The 13,738-nt window shown below is 51.9% G+C and overlaps 1 long non-coding RNA gene across 1 annotated transcript; it reads right to left on the reverse strand.

Moving 5' to 3' along the window:
• Nucleotides 1-616: 616 nt before the first annotated feature.
• Nucleotides 617-2,252, reverse strand: LOC125932699 (uncharacterized). The gene is made up of 2 exons (XR_007460725.1): nt 1,463-2,252; nt 617-1,344 (listed from the first exon to the last, which is right to left on the reverse strand). It is a non-coding gene; the product is annotated as an uncharacterized LOC125932699 (long non-coding RNA).
• Between the last annotated feature and the right edge of the window lie 11,486 nt (nt 2,253-13,738).

Consider the following 13,738-nt stretch of genomic DNA (forward strand, 5'->3'; position numbering starts at 1 on the left):
CAAGCCATGCAACTGACATTTCCCCAGGCCAGGAAAGGGTTCAGCTGGGATATGAGTTTCTAGATAGAAATTAACCTATGAGTCAACATTAGGTCTCTGTCTTGAACATTCAATGGTTAGGACACTAGAGCCCTTTGGGACCCTTCACCCAAGCTCCAGATGTAGGCTGGAGTAGTGGAGGGCTCTTTCACGAGTGGAGGGATTTTTGGGGGAGCAGGAGTATAGGGCATCAAAGGAGGGTCCCTTTGGTTATGTGGGCTGGTTGTCTCTTGGTGTGCCCCACTCCCCAAGCCCTGGTTGCCAGGCTGAGCTGGCTGTGAGGGGGGCACCGATGGAGGCTGGCACATCAGTATCTCACAGTCCTACCCCCACCCCTTCCCCCAGAATCAATCCTTCAGCTTCTAAACACCAAGGAGCCCACCATCTCCCTGTCTCCACGGTGAGGAGGGCATCATGAGGAGGAGCTGAGAGAACTTAATGAAACAAACATGTTAATGAGACCCAAGAACTACCCTTCCCTTCCGTGGCCCATGACTACCATGCTCCCTCTTACAGGAGTGGGGTCACGTACACACGTGCACACACTTGTGGATACAACACGCGTGTATACACAGACTTACTTTGAACAGATATTTATTAAACTTCCCCAGGGCCCTGGCGAGTTCCCTGACCTGTCCCTTGTCCGGCCCCGCACGGTCTCAGTGTCCCAGGCCTGTGATCCCTGATACTCTGCATCCCTCTGCCACTGGGAGCCCCTGAGGCAGGGATCGTGTCTTCGTGTTTCCAGCTCCTGAGTCACATGTAACATAGAGGAGATTTTCGGTACGTGTGGAATAAGTACATCAAGGAGGAGGAAGACGCACGGGGCAGAGGACAGCATGTGCAAAGACACAGAAGAGGGGAAATGAAGGCATTTGTCTGGACAGCACACACACGAAGGTACAGGACTTAAGGCAGAGACTGAAGACGGCAGCCCACAGCCAGCTCTTCCTGTTAAAGCAGAACTTCCCTTCCAGTGAGGGATGAATACTTATCATCCTTCATACATCCTCCTCAGCACCTGCCTCCTCTCCCGCCCCGGAGAAGACAAGAAGACCAGCGTGGCCACAGGTGTGGTGCAAGCTCAGGATCAGGGCCAATTCCTCCGCTGTCGCCGTCCGCAGCTTATGGCTAATGGCTGGCAAATGCAGGGACACACCAGGACTGGCGAATGCTTTGCGAATCTGGTTCCCGTTAAGGCGCCAGTAAAGAAACCCGGGAGGTCCTCATGGTAACATCAGACCAGATGTGAGCAGATTGACGAACGTCCCCCGAAACAGAACGAGCCCCACGGTCCTGACATGCCTACAGGGTTCGAAGAGACCCACAGCTCCCTTGGTGTTGGGGTGGGGGTGGGGGTGGGGGTGGGGGTCATGTTCCCGAAAGAATATCAAGTCACAACATCAAATAGCAAATGCCTCACCACGACGGGAGCCGAAGAGCAGCCCAATTTCCCAACAAGAAGCAGGCCACCGGTCGTATCACAACACAGTGACGAGGCAGACCGTGCTCGCCGATGATCCCTGGACTCTATCGGTGCCAGGCAAGCCCAGGAGGCAGGATCGCCGAGAGGCTGAGGGCGGCCACTTGGATTGTGCTGACCCCTTCACTTCTTAGACTTTGGCGCTCCGGTGAAGATTCAGCGGGGATCCTCAAGCCCTATGCGGCCCCAGAGCAGAGCCTGGCTCAAGTCAGTGTTCAGCAAGCATCAGCCATCATTAGTATTCTTGGTCAAAACCTCCAAGCAGGAGAGAATCACACCCATGTGGGAGGTGAAGAAACCACCGCTCAGACAAGTTCATTAACACGGCCCAGGAGCGCGCAACGCGGCTAGACCCAGGAGCGAGCCCTGAGCCCAGGCAGGCTGACGCAGAGCCCTCCCTTTTGAGCTCTGTTTTATACCACTTCCTGGATGGGAAATGGGGACTCAGGCCAGATGGACTCGGGAACATTGTTTCCTAGGGCCGCTGATGCCCATCCCCGAGAGTTGGGCAATGCTGGAACAAGAAGTGAGGCAGAAAGGGATGGAAATGCAATAGCATTCTAGCAGGCGCTAGAATGTCAGAAGATTCCAGAATGTTGGAAGAGGGACGCCGCCTGCCCCACACCCCCTTCAGGTGCGCAGGCTGGCTCCGGGTGAGCCGCGTGTGAGGCGGGGGCAGGCCGAGGGCCGGCCAGGCAAGGCGCCCCGCACGATTTCCTGTTATTCAGTCTCGTTCTAGGAGCACCCCATCATCTGGCCAACTCAGGGCGACAGACTCCGGAGAGCTCAGTCAAGCACTTGGGGAGTTTAGTTTTTAAAATAACAAATCGTGAACCCAGTTAAAACTTTTCAGTCAGCCCAGTCAGAAATCCAGTCAGGTGGCTTGAAAATTCGAGAAACCCAGGCCACGCTACGTTCGGTCAAGTTTTGCCGTTAACTTCTGCAAAATCAATCAGAAACTCGGTCAGTTCATCCTGAAGCCCTGGGAGTCTAGACAGAAGTTCAGGCAGCCTTCTCATGTACCGAGGTGGTGAGTTGGAAATTTGGTGAGGTTGGTCCAAAATCCAGCAAGGTCAATCCAAGTCCGGATCAGCCCAAGGTTCCATGTGGTGAGGCTGAAGTCCACGTGGTGTAGTCAGGTATTCAGTTACACGGGTCATAATGTCCGCCCCACCACTTGGCATCACGTAGGCCCGACATCCCGTGTGGGACTGGGTTAGTAACGGGTAAACAGAGAGAGACAGAGATTGGCTGTGTGCAGAGGCAGGGGAGCTAAGCCGGAGACAAAATGGTACTGTCGGAGGGTTTCCGGAATCATCTCCACCAGGAGCCAGGCCGAGGAAATGGCAGAGCTGAGCGGGAGTGCCGTTCCCAGACAAGCCCCCGAGACTGCCTCGAGTAGACCCCAGATGCCACTCCGCTGACCCCCGTGAACCCAGCTTTTCAGAGCTGTCGGGCCTTCTGGCCCCGTATCCGGCCACTGGCTGCCAGCCAGGGTGTCCTCACCTGAAGGACAGCAGCCCCGTGCGCACATGCAGCACGCCTCGTCCCCTCACGGCCTGCCTGTCTGTTCTCCCACGCTCCTTCCCCTCTCTGGCCCGAGCTGAGCAGGCATAGCCAAGAGCTGGCCCCGTGCCCCAGCGCATGGAGGTGTAGCTGGGCTCCAACCCAGCTCTTCAAACAGGTTCCATATGGTCCTCCCGGCCGCCCCTCATTCCCCTTCCCCACCTTGACTGTTTCTGAGATTAAAATCCCTTCCTGGTTGTCAGCGAACAGCCGCAGGGAGGGGCCGCCTCACTGCTTTGGGGGGCTGAGCTGGTGTGGAATACTCATCAGGAGGCTGGCTGGTTTGGGGGGGTGGTGGGGACAGAGTTCCTGGGCTGCTGGGTGACGGGGTGTGGAGGGGGGCAGGTGGCTCGAGCGTGGGAGAGACCTCTATCTGTCCTCTCAGCCCAGCTTCAGCCCCAGAGCAGTTCCCGGATGTCTGGCCTTGGCACCAGACCCCCAAGACTCAAGGTGGAAACGTGCAGGCACCCCAGTAGCTCTGACTCTCTTCTGAACCCAGAATTTCTTCTGTAGCTAAGAGGGCTGTGATGAAAGCAGGTGGGTGGGGTGGGGTGGGTGGCGCCCCCGGAGTGGGGGCCGCAGCTGGTGTTTCTGATATTGAAGTGTTTAATAATTTAACAGCCAGCGCAACAGTCCCAGAAGGTCCTGGCTGAGCCTTCACCATGGGTTGGAAACCATCTCAACTCTGGCTCTGCCTTCTTCCCTGGAAAGGCATCTGTTGACTATGAAATCTGAGGACGTACACACTTGCATGTGGGTGTGTGTGTGTGTGTGAGAGAGAGAGAGAGAGAGAGAGAGAGAGACCTCTCTGGATACACAGCCTCCCAAGCACCCAGGAAATCCACAAGCACGTGCCCACCTTGGAGCTTTGCCTGCCCTCGCGCCCCTGCCTCAGCCCCACCAAGTCCAGCCCAGAGGCTCGTCCGGGCACAGAGGCACAGCTGATCCACTTCTGAGCCCCTGGCTGAACCACGTCCTGGGGATTCTTAACTCTTATCCTCCACCATCCTGTCACAGACCCATGCCCAGGAGCTGGCCTGCATGTCTGGGGTGCTGAGCACTTGGGAAGTCTCCCCGCCAGCCTGCCCCCCCCCCAACCCCCCCCCCCCGGCCACACCCTTGGCCGAGCTCTGGGAGCCCGTCCTACCCCCTTGCAAGATCAAAGCAGGCTCCCTGTCTGCTCTCAGTGACGACATCTGGCTGCGGCAGGTGGTGATTTAAAATCTCAGCCCTGGAAGGCCCTCCGATCTCCATCCTGGCTGGCTCACTTTCCGCGTGGAGACTCAGAGAGGGGAAGGGCCACCGAGCTGGTGTCCGAGCTGGGACCGGAACCCGGGGTCCCACGACTGCTGGAATTTCCCCAGCGGCATCCTTGTGGGCAAAGGGAGAGAGTGGGCGAGTATACTCAGCCAAGCCAGAGCTTTCCCTCTCTTCCAGAGCAGGTATGGTCACAGGGAGGGCAAATACTCCTTGGAGATGGATCTCACACCTTCTGTCGCTGCTTGGAATCCACGGGGTGCAGGGACATCATGCTGTCTTGGGGAGACCTATATTGCAGGGCGATTGGGGGGCACAGTGGGAACATGGCCTGTGAAACACTTTGGACACTGGCACAGGGATAGATCTCAAGTGCTCTGAGGGCCACCTTTCTGTCTTTTTGCTCCCTTCCTCTTGCTCTCTCTTTAGCTGTGCAAACCACTGCTTTGCACAGGGGGAGAATGCAAGCTTATTTTGTTTCTCTTTCCAGGTATTATTAGAAGCCTAGGGCAGAGCAAGGACTAGCCATGGCTCCAGCCGGCCCCAGAGGCCAGAGCCCTCCGAGTGAGTGGGGAGGGGTGGGGCACAGAGGGAACCCAGCTCCCCACCACCTCTGCGCACCAGCCCAGCCCCCTCACACGGCATCCGGAGGTCCCGTCCTGTGGTCCATAGCCACGTGTCCCCGGCACAGTCACATTGGGCAACTCCAGCTAGCAATTTTCCCATCTTCCGGCGTCTGGGCCCCCGCTCACCAGTTTCTTCTCCTAAGATGTCTTAGGACATCCCATCCTTCCAGCCCGGCGCAGACTCTGCTGGGTCTTTGGTGCTCTGACCTTGGTGCCGTCTCCTCTGCTGGGGCCCGGCCCTCGGAAGTCCAGTGAATGAGATGGGGTGTGCTTGTTTGAGACGTTAACAGTTCTTTTTCTCTTGGGAGTTCACTCTGTGCTCTGCATTCAACACAGCCTGCGTGATTACAAAGTGGGATGGGACAGGTGTCGAATGGAAACAAAGGAGGCTGCCCGGCTTGGACCCCCAGGCCCCAGATCTCCGAGGAAATGAGAGAATTCAGAGGCTTAGTGGAAATGTGGAGCAAGGTCAGGAGTGAGAGCAGGCCTTGGCCGTTGAGGAGGGGGCTTCCCTGGAGAGCTCTGGGAGGCAGCAAGACCCGGGGGGAAGAGCTGGGGGCAAGTCCAGGCACTGCCTGGCTTCCACACCCAGGTGAGGCCCAGACCTGAGAAGTGGCCCCTGGGCCCCGCACCTTGCAGGCAAGAGGCAGGAATGAGGGTCGTCTTGGTGATGAGCTTCGAGGACGGGTGTCTGAATCTGGAGGGCTCCACTGAGAAATGTCGCAGGGGACTTTGGGGTCAAGTGCTTCGGGGGCACGCTAATTCCCCGCAGCATCTGGCCTTGTAGCAACTCCTGTGACTCCTGCTCTTCCCGGGGGAGACTGCAAGGTTGCCCCAAACTCACTGAGTGAGACTGTGCCCTTCACCCCGATGAATGGAGAGCTCAAGCCAGAGATTGAATTGCTCCGGAAAGATGAATCGTTCTGCCTGTGCGGCTGGGCTGCCCGCGGAGCGTGGTTCCTCCTGCACTGACGCTTCTAGACAGGTCCTGGGCAGCATCTTTTCTTATCCTAACAACTAGCTCCATGCACATGCCGTGAGGCCTCCCATTTTATAGACGAGGAAACTGAGCCACTGAGGCACAGGGGCAACTCACCTGAGGTCCCAGGGTTGGTGCCCGGAGGGGTCAGATGCAGAGTTGTGTCTGTCTGACTCCCGGGCCCATGCTCCGCACTGGCCACACTCGCAGCAGGTTCCCTTTCCCTCTCCCGACACTGGGAGAACCCCAGGTGTATTTAAACATCTTAGCCGCAGTGTTGGTGTTTAGCCAGGGGTCTACGTTTGCTTTTGTCAAGAGCCTCTGCTCCAGCCTGTGTTTTCTCCCTAATGTCGGGGTTTGGGTTCTCCGGGAAACCCAACCCCAGGGTCTCCCTCCCCATCCAGCGTTCTGCTTTGCCCCATGACAAGCTCAGGAGAGTCCCCGTATAGCTGTGGCTGAGAAGGAACGCATGGTCCCCATAGTGACAGTTCCTTACCTTCTACAGCCCAGAACTGATTTCGTTCCCCTCACTGCACCTCTGGGAGGTAGAGGCGGGCCAAGAACTGAGGCTTGGGGCTTGACCTAGTTCCCGCTGAGGACAGGGAGGAAGAGGTGGAACCCAAAGGCATTGCCCCTCTTTTTTTCCCCAAATTGGTCTGTGATTGGAATCAGCATTCCTGGTTGCTTTTTTAAAAAACAATCTATTTAAGTAGGGGCGCCTGGGTGGCTCAGTCAGTTAAGCATCCGACCTCGGCTTAGGTCAAGATCTTGCAGTTCACCAGTTCTAGGCCCACGTCAGTCTCTGTGCTGACAGCTCAGTGTGGAGCCTGCTTCAGATTCTGTGTCTACCCCCTCTCTCTGCCCCTCCCCTGCTCGCGCTCTGTGTATGTTTCTCTCTCTCTCAAAAATAAGTAAAACATTAAAAGAACTTATTTAAGTAGGCCCCACACCCAACATGGGGCTTGAACTCACAACCCTGAGCTCAAGAGTCACTCACTCTACCAACTGAGCCAGCCAGGCACTCCTGATTCTTGGGTTCTCATTCAGATCTTTAAGCCAGTATTTCAGAGAGGAGACAGGAGTTCTCCTGCCTCTTCAGACAAAACTGTCTCACCAGTGATTCGCAAGTTCATTTGCGAAAGTTTTCTGCCAAAAATCTTTATGCTGTAGAGAAAACCAACGACACAGATCCTCTGCCCTGATCAAAGGGGCTGGAGGCAACTACCCTGTTACCCTGAGGGAGTTCCACCCTGGGTGCCTCTGGCCTGGGTTAAAAACCATGAACCACACTCTCATTCAAATCCCAGGTTCACCGCTTACCAGCTGTGGCCCTAGGAATGTTAGTTAAGCGCTCTGTGCCTCAGTTTCCCCATCTGTGCCATGGAGACAGGAACGTCACCTGCTTCACAGCATTGCTGTGAGAATTAAATGGGCAAATGTCTATTAAGCATAGAGAATGACACCTGTCACATAAGAAGGGCTAAATAAGTCAATGATAGGGCATCTGGGTGGCTCAGTCGGTTGAGCATCCAACTCTTGGTTTCGGCTCAGGTCATGATCCCAGGATCATGGGTTTGAGCCCCAAGTTGGGCTCCATGGTGAGCACGGAGCCTGCTTAAGATTCTCTCTCTCACCCTGCCCCTCTCCTCCGCTTATGTACTCTATCTAAAATAAGTTTATTTTATTTATTTATTTATTTATTTATTTTAATGTTTATGCATTTTTGAGAGACAGAGCACAAGTGGGAGAGGGGCAGAGAGAGGGAGACACAGAATCCGAAGCAGGCTCCAGGCTCTGAGCTGTCAGCACAGAGCCCGACATGGGGCTCGAACCCACGAACTGTGAGATCATGACCTGAGCCGAAGTCAGACGCTCAACTGACTGAGCCACCCAGGCGCCCCTAAAATAAATTTTTTTAAAAAAGCTTCTTTAAAAAAATAAACAGATAAAATCAGTAAATAAGTCAAGAGCATTCCTTGGGCCACCCTGTCTTGGCTGATTATGTTTTGCGGACTAGACCATGCAGCACCTGCTTTAAATGGTTTCCTTGGGTGAAGAGATGATTCAAGGGCATCATCCCAATGAGTCAGGAAGAAAAGCAGTCAAAGCAATTTGTAGGTTTAATTGAGCTGTTTGGAGTGTTTTGATCCGCTTGGGTGGATGCTGTCGCTTTGCACAGGGTGACCAGCCACCTCTGTGGTTCTGGGCGGGCCGGGTGTGTGTGCAGACCCACTTCCTGGCCCCCAGCCAGGCTCCCAGGAGAAGTTTCCACAGAGGTGGACAGACATCGGACAGAAGGCTTACCGCCAATGCTTCCTTGATTGTTCCGGTGCCCTCCGAGTTGTCATGGGGTCAGATCCTGGAAACCTTGAGTGGTTTCCCAGATGGGACCTTTGAGCTCTGCTAATTCGTTCCACCCTGTTTTCTGGGGGAGCTTGGCAAAGGGATTATTCACTTCCCTCCCCTCTTCCCCCACAAGGCTCTTTTGAGAGGGGGGCAGCTCTGTCTGCTCTGGGCAGGAAGGGGCATTGGGAGGCGGAAGAGGACAATAATTTCTTTCCTGTCTCTGTTCTTTTCTGCGAGGATCGTCAGACATGTGCGGGACAACTAGGGCCTTGGGGGTTCCAGGAGAGAGGCTGCCAATTGCCACGGGGACCCTGGCACAGGCGGCACTTAGGACAGACCACGTTTACATCCAGGTGAAATTGATTAGGCTGCTCATCAAAGGGCAGCCTGAGGGGAGGGAAAGGATCCCAGAAAGGAAATGAGAAGTCTGATCATGTTACTTACCTCCCTGGTCAGTAGCTTCCCTTGACGATAAGGTCCCCGATTCTCCCTGCACGCTTGCCCTGCTTGACCCAGGCCAGCCTCAATTCGGGATGGTCCCTCATGCCCCAAACTCAGCTAAAGTCTGCTCCTTCTGCCTCTGGACCTTTGCACATGCTGTCTACCTGTGCAACTGCTCAAACTAGAGGCCTCAGTCTACACGGCACTCTCCCGGGGGGGCGGTCTTCCTCGCAGCTGTGTACTCCTTCCCCACCCCACTTTTCTAGTTTAGGTACGTGCCCTTCCCCTTTATTACCCTCCACCTCTTTAGGATTCTCTTTCGGCGCACTTAGCACTGTTATAACTAGCTGGCTTTAGTGTCCATCTGCCGGGACTCTTAGCTGCCGCTGGCTCATGGCTTCATCTCTCGCTGTGATGCCGTGCCTGGTCTGCAGGGAGCTGCCTTCCTCCAGGTCACATCTGCCGGGGCTGACTCACAGAGGGTGATGGCCGACGCTGGGTTCCAAAGACCTGGCCCTCTTGCCTCAATCTGAGACAACTCTGAAAGGCCACCTCCCCTCTAGAGTGCCCTACAGGATGGCCGAGGCCTCAATTACAACCACATTGCAGGCTGGCCCTTCCCTTCCGAGTCCTGCCTTCTTTGGTTCCTTGTATGGCCTGCGAGCATTCATTCTTTTGCATACTTTCTGCACACAGCTTTCTGAATCAGTCTGTTTCCACCGAACCCCACATGAGATACCCTCCTTACCCACTTCTCTCAGAGATTGCCTCTTTTTTTTTTTTTTTTTCTTATCAAAACTCCTTTCAGGAAAGGCTCTCATAAGCTCATTCACATGCAGGTACCAATGACTGATGATAGCTCAATGGTTTTCCTTTTCTGGAGTCATTTACTCTTCACGAGAATGCGATGTCAAAGGCTGGATGAAGTTTTGTGTATCCGCAAAGCGGTAATGAGGTCAGATCGGGACAGGGCTTATCAGTGAAACAGGGACCCTACTTACTGCGCCTAGAGTAAGGCAGGGTAATCCTAAGGCCCTGCAAATGTTGGCTGGTGAGGCTGGTCCTTGTTGGAACCACAGAGGTGCAACATCTTGGAGTCTTAGAGAGGGAAGCAGCAGAGTATGTGACAAGACGGTCTGGTTAACTGGGTGACTTCTTCCCTTTGGAGCTCAGCGTCTTCAACTCTAAAATGAGGGATCATAGTACCCATTATAAAACTGTGTATACATACGAGCTCAATTATGAAGACAGACACATTTGTCTGTGTACACAAAAAAGTTAGAAACAAACACCCTCGAACAGAAGTTCCCGAAGTTTCTCTGTTCACAGCACGTTTCGTGTCAGTCATTTTTTACGGTCCCGGAGGCCAAAAGAAATACCAGAAAGTTCCTTTGAGTAAGTGGTTAGGTCTAAATAACTCGAAGCATATTATGTCGTCATCAAAAGTACATACATTGAAAGAAGAAAGGAAAAACCATTTATATTTCATCCCCAACCACAGTTATTTACTAACGGGATATGTGTGGGGCGTCGCCTGACTCTCAAACCCTGGAATCATGTGGGACACCATCACCTCACTTCCTGTACCACAATGATTTTTGCATGGTGTTTGCTTTTTATCACAGCAACCATCAAAAAAAAAAACAAAAAAACAACCGAGTTTCACCAAGTTATGACATCGTTGAAAGGAATGTCGCATGATCTCATGTTGAAACCATGGACTAACGGAGCTAGTAGTTTGCAGAGCACTGGACGGATGTCACTGCGTTTCCCTCAAAACTTCAAATATCCCTGCAAGGTCTTTGTGGATCTGTTGCTGTGCCCGGACGTCTCAGTGCACCATTTGAGACCTGTCTGGTTCCGATCTCTTTTAAGTGTGATATGCTCATTGTTTAAGAGACGTGGAGGGGCGTCTGGGTGGCTCAGTCGGTTCAGCGTCCGACTCTTGATTATGGCTCAGGTCTTGATCTCACGGTTCAGGGGTTCGAGCCCTGCATCGGACTCTGCACTGAGAGTGTAGAGCCTGCTTGGGTTTTTCTGTCTCCCTCTCTCGATGCCCCTCCCCCAGAGAGTGCTCTTTCTCTCTCTCTCTCTCAAAAATAAATAAATAAACATTAAAAAAAAAAAAGAATTATAAGAAACAGCAGCTTTCTTAAAGTCACTACGGTCTAAGCCCTCCCTCTCCTCATTCTCCCCTACTACTCTGGGAGCCGATCGCGAACGCCAGGGACGTATGTGACCGTCTGCCCCTGCCTGGACGTGGGCTACCTGGTGCACAAGTTCCCAGTCATCACGCTGAGGCCACGCCTATGTACGTATTTAAAGAGCTACACCTAGTTTATCGAAACGTGTTATTTTGAAATGATTTTAGAAGTACAGAAGAGTTGCAAAGATAGTACAGAGTTCCCTGTGCCTTTCCTCCAGCTCCCGCAGTGCGAATGCCTCACACAGCCACGGCACACTTATCAACACCGAGACCCCAACATTGGTCCAATAGTAATGTCTAAATTAGGGACTTTAGGGGCGCCTGGGTGGCTCAGTCCGTTAAGCATCCGACCCTTGGTTTCGGCTCAGGTCACGATCTCATGGTTTCATGAGACCGAAACGCGCGTGGGGCTCGGTGCTGACAGCACAGAGCCTCCTTGGGATTCTCTCTCTTCCTCTCTCTCCTCCCCTCCCCCACTCACCCTGCCTCTGTCTCTCAAAATAAATAAATAAATAAGTGGATAAATACATAAGTTAATTCATTAAATAAATAAACTGGAAACCATGGGCTTTATTTGGCTTTCGCAGTTTTTCCTCTAACGTCTTTTTCTGTTTGGGGATTCGGTCGATGACGCCACATGTGCATTGGATTATCACATCTCCTGAGACCCCCAGTCTGTGCCAGTTCCTCTGTTTCTCCTTCTCGTTCAAGATCTTGATATATTGGAAGAATGCTGGCCAGGCGTTTTGTAAAATGTCCCTCAGTTTGGATTTGTTTGATGTTCCCTCGTGATTAGACTGGGGCTAGGGACGTGGGGGAAGAACTTCCCAGAGGTGATGAGTCCTTAGAGTTCAGGCGGTATCGGCCAGGTCTCTCCACTACCAATGCTACTATTTTTTCGTTTCCTTAACTATTATGAGTGGGGTGTAAATCCAGCCCAGGCTCACTGAGAGGGGAATTAAGCTAACCTCCTGGAGAGAGGAGGATCAAAGAATTTCTGGACATGTGTTCAAAGCACCTTCGTAATTAATTAATAAGTATTTGGGGAGCTCCTTGGCAGCTACACAAATATCTTGTTTCTCCCTATAGTTTTGCCCGCGAATTTCAGCATCTGTCAGTAGATTTTGCCTGTGAATGATCACGGTGACGTTCTAACAGTGGTTTCCTTTTTCCCACAGCCTTACCTCATTTATTAATTCGAATCCTTCTATAGGAAAGTGTTCTCTCTTTTCTACCACTTATTTATTAAGTCATTTACTTATATCACTGCAGTCTCATGAGGATTTGCTTTGTGGGTCAAATTGTTGCAGCTTTGGCCATTGGAAATCCCTTCACTTGACTCCTCTGCCTTGTAGAGTATGTATTCTTCTGTATCTCTTTTTTTGCTCACTCTCAGTTTCTCAGGGCTGCCATAGCAAAGCGCTACCGATGGGGTGGTTTAAATTTTTTTTTTTAACATTTATTTATTTTTGAGACAGAGAGAGACAGAGCATGAACGGGGGAGGGGCAGAGAGAGAGGGAGACACAGAATCGGAAGCAGGCTCCAGACTCTGAGCCATCAGCCCAGAGCCCGACGCGGGGCTCGAACTCACGGACCGGGAGATCGTGACCTGAGCCGAAGTCGGACGTCTAACCGACTGAGCCACCCAGGCACCCCTATTATTGGTTTTTTTTTAAGTTCATTTATTTATTTTGAAAGAGACAGACAGCACCCAAGCAGGGAGAGGCAGAGAGAGAGAGAGAGAGAGAGAGAATCCCAAACAGGCTCCGAGCTGTCAGTGCAGAACCTGACGTGGGGCTCCACCCCATGAACCATGAGATCATAACCTGAGCCAAAATCAAGAGGCAGACGCTCAACCAACTGAGCCACCCAGGTGCCCCCTTCTGCTGTGCTTTTCATCTTCATGGTTTATTTTACAGTTGGAGGTCTGAACCTCTTTTGTTTTTAAGTTTATTTATTTTTTAGTAATCTCTACACCCAACGTGGGCTTCGAACTCAAGACCTCGAGATCAAGAGTCACACGCTCCGCTGACTGAGCCAGCCAAGTGCCCTGCTGTTTTTATTGACGCGCTGTTGCTCCCATGGGATACTTCCCGTAGAATGGATGTACCATAATTTGTTTATCCATTCTCTTGCTGTGGACATCTGAGTTGTCTCTAGGTTGGAATTATTATGAGTAAAGATGTCTGTAGCATTCATGGCAGATTATGACAGCTCAACTTTTTTGTACGTGTTTTGTTGGGTTGCTTGCCTTCTTATGAGTTTTGATAGTTCTTTATACATTCTGGATTCAAATCCTTTGTCAGCCCATGACTTGACTTTTCATTTTGTCAATGGGGTCCTTCTAAAAGTAGAAAATTTCAATTTCAATTAAGTCCAGTTAATTTTTTTCTTTTATGGATCATGCTTTTTTGTGCCCTAACTCAAAGTCACAAGGACTGCCTCCTATATGTTCTTATAGAAGTTTTAGTTTTTGTGTGTAGGTCCTTGCCCATTTTCAGTATTTGTATATGGTGTGAGGTACAGGTCAAAATTTTTTTTCATATGGCTACCCAGTTGTTCTAGGACCATTGTTGAAAAGACTAGTCTTTCTCCATTAAGGTACCTTAGTATCTTTGTCGAATCAATTTACTGCCATATATGTATGGATTTACTTCTGGATTTTCTATTCTGTCCCACTGTTCTATATTTTTTTCTCTTATGTCAGTATTACTAGAGCTTAATAATAAGCCTTGATAACAAGTAGTGTCAGTTTCTAATTTGCTCTTTGCTTCAATACTGTTTTGGCTAGTCT

This window comes from Panthera uncia, chromosome D2 (genome assembly GCF_023721935.1).
Source record: "Panthera uncia isolate 11264 chromosome D2, Puncia_PCG_1.0, whole genome shotgun sequence".
Classification (NCBI taxonomy): Eukaryota; Metazoa; Chordata; class Mammalia; order Carnivora; family Felidae; genus Panthera; species Panthera uncia.